Consider the following 6,661-nt stretch of genomic DNA (forward strand, 5'->3'; position numbering starts at 1 on the left):
AAAAGCATTAGCCCTAAACAATTCCAGGAATTTATAGAATATCAATTGGAATGTTCCACTGGCTGATGAAGTACTGGAAGCCCTCCCTTGTCTGTGCTAGGAATTTTGGAATACAACTACTTGACCAACTGATTAGAAGAGATTCATATTCGTATCTATTCCAAAGGTAGGTGAACCAACATAATGCTAAAATTATAAAAACAACATCATTAATACCACAGACAAGTAAAGCTTGGCAGAAGATCATCCAACAATGGTGGCAGTAGTACATGGATAGGAAGTTGCAAGATTTAAAAGAGGATGTAGAATGATGTATATTGCTGATGTCAGAGGACCTTGACTGAAAGTAGAGAATACCAGAAATATATTTACTTGTGTCTTATTGACTACACTAATGAATTTAACTCTGTAGATCATAACAAATTATGGACAACTTTGAGAAGGAGAATCCCTGAACACCTAATTGTGATCACAGTAAACCTGTATATTGTGCAAACAGATCAAGGGAAAACTGCAAGGTTTAAAATCAGGAAAGGTGTGTGTCAGGGTTGCACCCACTCATCATCTTTATTCAATCTGAATGCTGAGCAAATAATCAAAGAAGATGCATTATATGAAGAAGAATGGGGCATCAGGATTGGAGGAGGACTTATTAGCAACCTGCAATACACAAATGACCCAACCTTGATTGTTAAGTAAAGAGGACTGGAAGCACTTGCTAATTAATGAAGGTCAAAGATGGAAGCTTATTCTATGGATTACTGCTAAATTTAAAGAAAACAAAAATCCTCACAACTAGACTAGTAGGAAATATCAAGACAAAGGGGGAAAAGATTGAAATTGTCAAGGATTTCATCTTTCTTGATTCCAAAGCTGATGAAAGCAAGTGAATATATAAAAAAATACATTGAACTAGGTAAATCTTCTGCACAGATTCTTTAAAGTCTTGGAAAGCAAGGATGCTACTTTGAGGACTAAATTGTGCTTCACCCAAGCCATGATATATTCAACTGCCTCCTATGCATGTGAAAGATTGCCTTTGAATAAGGAAGAGCAAAGGAAAATCTTTGCATTTGAATTATGGTGAAGAATATGGAAAGTAATGTGAGCTACCAGAAGAACATACAGATCTATCTTGGAGTTACAGGCAGAATGCTTCTTGGAGGCCATGTTGTGAGACTTTGTCTCACCTACTTTGGACATATCAGGAGACCAGTCCCTGGCAAAAGACAACATGCTTGGTAATATTGTCTAGCAATGAAAAAGATGAATACCGTCAACAAGATGAATGGACAGAGTGGTTGAATAATAGACTCCAACATACCAACAATTATGAGGATGGCACAGGACATGGCAGGATTTCATTCTGTTGTACATGGGTAGCTACGAGTCAGAATGTACTCAATAACACCTAACAACAATGGCAACAACATTCATGAACATGGGATATTCTTCCATTTATGTAGCGCTTTTTTTGTTTTCTAATTATAGGATTCTGTAGTTTTCTTTGTACAATTTTTTGTGTCTTTTGTCAGGTTTTTCCTAAGTATTTTATCAATCGGATGACTATTGTAAAAGGTTTATTTAATTTTAATAATATTATTTATTAATATACATATATTTAAATCATTTTATTGGTGCTCATACAACTCTTATCACAATCCATACATATGTCAATTGTGTAAAGCACACTTGTACATCCGTTGCCCTCATCATTCTCAAAATTCGCCTTCCGCTTCGGTTCTTGGAATCAGCTCCTCATTTTCCTTTTTCCCTCCCCCTCCCTCGCTGTTCCCCTCTCCCTCATGAACCCTTAAAATTTTATAAATTATTATTTTATCGTATCTTATACTACACGGTGTCTTCCTTCACCCACTTTTCTGATCCCCACCCCCCAAAGAGGAGGTAATATGTAGATCCCTGTGATTGGTTCTCCCTTTCTACCACCACTTCCCTCCCAGTATTGCCACTCTCACCCTTGGTCCTGAGGGGTTCATCTGCCCTAGATTACTGGTGTTTCCAGATCCTATCTGTACCGCTGTACATCCTCTGGTCTAATCAGGTGTGCAAGGTAGAATTGGGTTCATGGTAGTTGGGGGGAGGAAGCGTTTAAGAACCAGAGGAAGGTTGTGAGTTTCATTATTGCTACACTGAGCCCTGAGTGGCTCATATTCTCCCCACTATCCCTCTGCAAGGGATGTCCAGTTGTCTACAGATGGGCATTAGGTCCCCATCATGCGCTCCCTGATGATATGATTTCCCCACCCCCTCCTTTGGTTCTTGAAACCTGGTCCCCGTGGCCCTTCATGATCACGCATGTTGGTGTGCTGCTTCCATGTGGGCTTTGTTGCTTCTGGGCTACATGGCCGCTTGTTTACTTTCAAGCTTTTAAGTTCTGAGAAGCTATATCTCTCGATAACCAGGCACCATCATCACTCTTCACCACACTTACTTATGCACACGTTCGTCTTCAGCGTTTATGTGGGGAAGGTGATCACACAATCATTGATTTTGTTCTTTGGTGTCTGCTACCTGATCCCTTCAATACCTCATGTTCACATAGGCTTATGTGCTTCTTCTGTGTGGGCTTTGTTGCTTCTGAGCTAGATGGCAGTTTGCCTGCTTTAAAACCTTTAAGACCCCAGACACTATATCTTTTGATAGCCAGGTACCATCAGCTTTCTTCACCATGTTTGCTTATGCACATGTCTGTCTTCAGCTATCATGTCAGGAAGGTGGGTATCATGAAATGACCGTTTAGCTGAGCAAGGTACTCTTGTATTGAGGGAATGCACGTAAGGAGGCCCAATGTTTACCTGATACCCTATTATTAAACCTATATCTATTCCCCCATAATTATAAATATTTTATATGTATTTTATATGTAAATATTTATATATACATGTCTATATTTATGCTTTTATATATGCCATTTGCCTCCTACTCCTTTCCTCTAGTTCCTTACACGATCCTCCTGTCCTACTACCATGTTCAGCCTTCATTCTGGTTTCAGTAATTCCTCTCACTTACCTTGCCCTTGGTCACTCCCAACCAGTCCTCCCATTCCCTGCTTCCACTGGGTTTGAACCACTCATTGTTCCCTTGTCCCTGGGTTGGCCAACACCTCCTCACTTCCCCTACCTCCCATACTCTCATGTTCCTCTGGGACCGTTGGTGCCATTATTTTCTTCTCACATAGCTTATCCAGCCTATCTTATCTAGGTGGACCTGCAGATAGAGTAATATGTGCATAAAAATGCAAATGGCTTTGACAGCACCAAAGTGGCATATAAGAACATGGCATTGACAGCAGGAACACTGATAAGCTAACAAACAAAAAAGTCACTGACATACAAAATTTAAAAGAAGAGATAAAAAGGAAAAACAAAACAAAACAAAAAGACAGCAAAAAAACAAACAAAAAACCAACCAAAACACCTGTTAGTAGTTTGAGGTGTGTTTGTTGACCTTTAGGAGTGTTTTCCAGATGAGTCTGATGGGGTGCCACGTCATGTCCCCAAAGTTCATCCTTTACACTTCATTGGGACCTCCTTGCTCTGCTTCCCCTGCCACTCCATTGCATGCCCCCAGTATTTTGCCTCAGTGTGGTTGGGTCAGCTCAGTCGCATATCCCCCCTCTGTGTCTCAGGTGCTGCCCCATGTAAGGCCATGGATCAGTGCAGGATGTCGCATCTTGCCATGGGGCCTGCTGTGTGGTCCTGTCTGTACAATGGGCCCTTCGAGCTGGGCTATCGTCCTCTGAGCTTGGTGGACCCAGGTGTGCTCTGCTCCCTTCTTCCTCCTACCTTTGATTCAGCTTCCTTCTGGGTGTGGTGTTGTAGGTCAGTTTCTTTCCCACACCAGACAATCACTTTTCATTTTTTGTTGTACTCTTTTCGATGGTGGGAATTGGGCTAATTCTGGTTGGGGCCGGCATATGGTCCAGTCTCTTTGTAGATTCCTCCGCCCGTTACATTGCTCTCCTGGTTTGGCGTGTCATGGTGGGGCCCACATGCATGTTACAGTTCTGTGGGGACACAACCAATACTCTCCTCCTGGGTGGGTTAGGGCCCTGTTCCCCCCGTGCCATCCACTCGGTTTCTCCCCACCCCACTTCTCCCTCCAGCTGCTCCCCCTTCTCCTTCTTTATGTTGGGCTCTCATTTACCTCGTTAGGTGTGGACTGCCCTCCCTCCAACTATCCATGCTTCCACCAGTTTATTGCGAGATAGGTGTTTATTCTTCTATACCTGGCATGCTGATTGTACTTACCTCAGGGGACTCATGTTACACCTGTCCTTCTGAGTTTGGCTTACCTCGTTTAACATGATTCCTTCCAGCTCTTCTCATGAAATGACGTGTTTCATATGATCATCCATGCTTTTCAGTGTTACATAGTACTCTATTGTATGTATGTATGCACCAGAATTTACTAATCCACTCATCTATCGATGGAAACATAGGCTCTTTCCAAGTCTTTCTTATTGTGAATTGTGCCGCAATAAACATTGGAGCACAGATGACTGGTCGTGTTTATGCCCAGTGAAGGGATGGCTGGGTCATAAGGTAGATCAATTTCCATTTTCTTTAAGTATTGCCAGATTGCTTTCCACAGTGGCTGTACAAATCTACACGACCACAAGCAGTGGAGGAGGGTTCCTACTTTACCACAGCCCCTCCAACACTTGTTGCTCTCTGATTTGCTGATTTGGGAGAACATCAGGTGTGTTAGGTGGTATCTCATGGTTGTTTTGATTTGCATTTCTCTTATGGCTTATGAACTGGAACACTTTCTCATATGCTTATTGGCCATATGGATCTCTTCCCCAGTGAAAGTCCTTTTCAGTTCTTTTGCCAACTTCCTTAGGGATTAATTGTTTTCCTCTTTTTGAAGGTCATGTTGGTGTTGTGGATTTTAGTAATGAGCCCTTTGTGCAATGTGTCCTTACTAAAAATCTTTTCCCAGTCTGTGGGTTGTCTTGTCACCCACTTGGTGAAGTCTTTCTAGGTGCACAGGTGCTTTATTCTTAATAAATTCTATTTGTTGATTTACAGCTCACCTGTGTGTTTACCCTTCACTATTGCAGTGAGCCTTTCCCTGGGCCAGTGCTCTGAGATTAGTCCCAATTCCCTCCTTGATGGTCCTGATGCTTTGGGTTCAAGTTCTAGGTATGTGATCCACTTTGAGTTTATTCTTGTGCATGGGGTGAGGTAAACGTCTTTTTTCATCTTTCTACATGTGGATATCCATTGTTTCCAGCACCACTTGTTAAAAAGGGCACCAAGTTCCCATTTGATGGTTTTGGGACCCTTGTCAAAGATCAGTTATCTATATGCTGATGGTTTTATTCTTGGGCTTTCTATTATTTTCCAATGGTCTGAGTGTCTGTCGTGTGCCAGTAACAAGCTGATTTGACCATTGTAGCTGTGTAATAGGCATAAAAATTGGGCAAGGCGGGTCCTCCAACTGTGTCCTTCTTGAGGAGTTCTCTGCTAATTCTGGTTTCTTCCCTCTCCGTGTGAAATTGGTGGTCAGTTTTTCCAATTCTTTGAAGAAGGTTGATGGTATTTGAATTGGTATAGCATTGAACTTGTAAAGCGCTTTAGGTAGGACAGTCATCTTTACTATGTTGAGCCTTCAAATCCATGAGCAGGGGATGTTCTTCCATTTGTGGAAGTCGCTTTTGGTTTCCTATTGTAGGGTTTTATAATTTTCCTTGTATAGGTCTTCACTATTTTTTGTTAAATATATTCCTAAGTATTTCAGTTTGTTCTATCTACTGTGAAGGATATTTCCTTCTTTATCCTCTCTTCCATGGTCCCATGTGTATAGAAAACCAACCGACTTCTGTTTATTGATCTTGTATCCTGCTACTCTTCCATATCCTTCTATGACTGTAAGTACTTCAGCTGTGGAGATTTGGGGGTTTTCAATGTACAGGACCATGTCGCCTGCAAATAGTCAATGTTTCACCTCCTCCTCTCCCTTTGGATCCCTTTGATGTCCTTCTGCTGCCTTATGTTGTTAGCCAGAACTTCCAAAACGATATTGAATGGAAGTGGGAACAGGGGCATCCTTGTCTTGTACCCTTTTTCAGTGGATTTTTTTTTGTCTTTTCTCCATTGACTATGATGTTGGCCATTGGTCTTTCATACATAGGTTGTATCAGCTTGAGGAACTTACCTTCCAATCCTATCTTCATGAGTTTCTTGATTAGGAATGGGCGTTGTATATTATCAAATGCTTTTTCTGCATCTATAGATATTATCATAAGGTTTTTCTTCTTTTTCTTCTCAAAGTGATTTATAATAATGTTGAATTTTCAAATATTAAACCATCCCTGAATCCCTGGGATGAATCCTACCTGGTCATGGTTGATGATATGTTTTATATACTTCTGTATTCTACTGGCCAATACTTGTTAAATATTTTTGTATCTGCGATCATTAGAGATCTTGTCTGTAATTTTCTATACCTGTGGCGTCTTTACCCTGTTTGGGTATCAAAGTAATGCTGGCTTCGTAAAATGATTTTGGGACTTTGCCATCCTTTTCTATGTTATGGAATACTTTGTGGAGGATACCTGCCAACTATTCCCTGAATGCTTACTAGAATTCTGCTGTGAAACCATCTGACTCTGGGGCTTTTTTGTTGGTAAGTT

The sequence above is a fragment of the Tenrec ecaudatus genome, assembly GCF_050624435.1.
Source record: "Tenrec ecaudatus isolate mTenEca1 chromosome 2 unlocalized genomic scaffold, mTenEca1.hap1 SUPER_2_unloc_10, whole genome shotgun sequence".
NCBI classification, from domain to species: domain Eukaryota; kingdom Metazoa; phylum Chordata; class Mammalia; order Afrosoricida; family Tenrecidae; genus Tenrec; species Tenrec ecaudatus.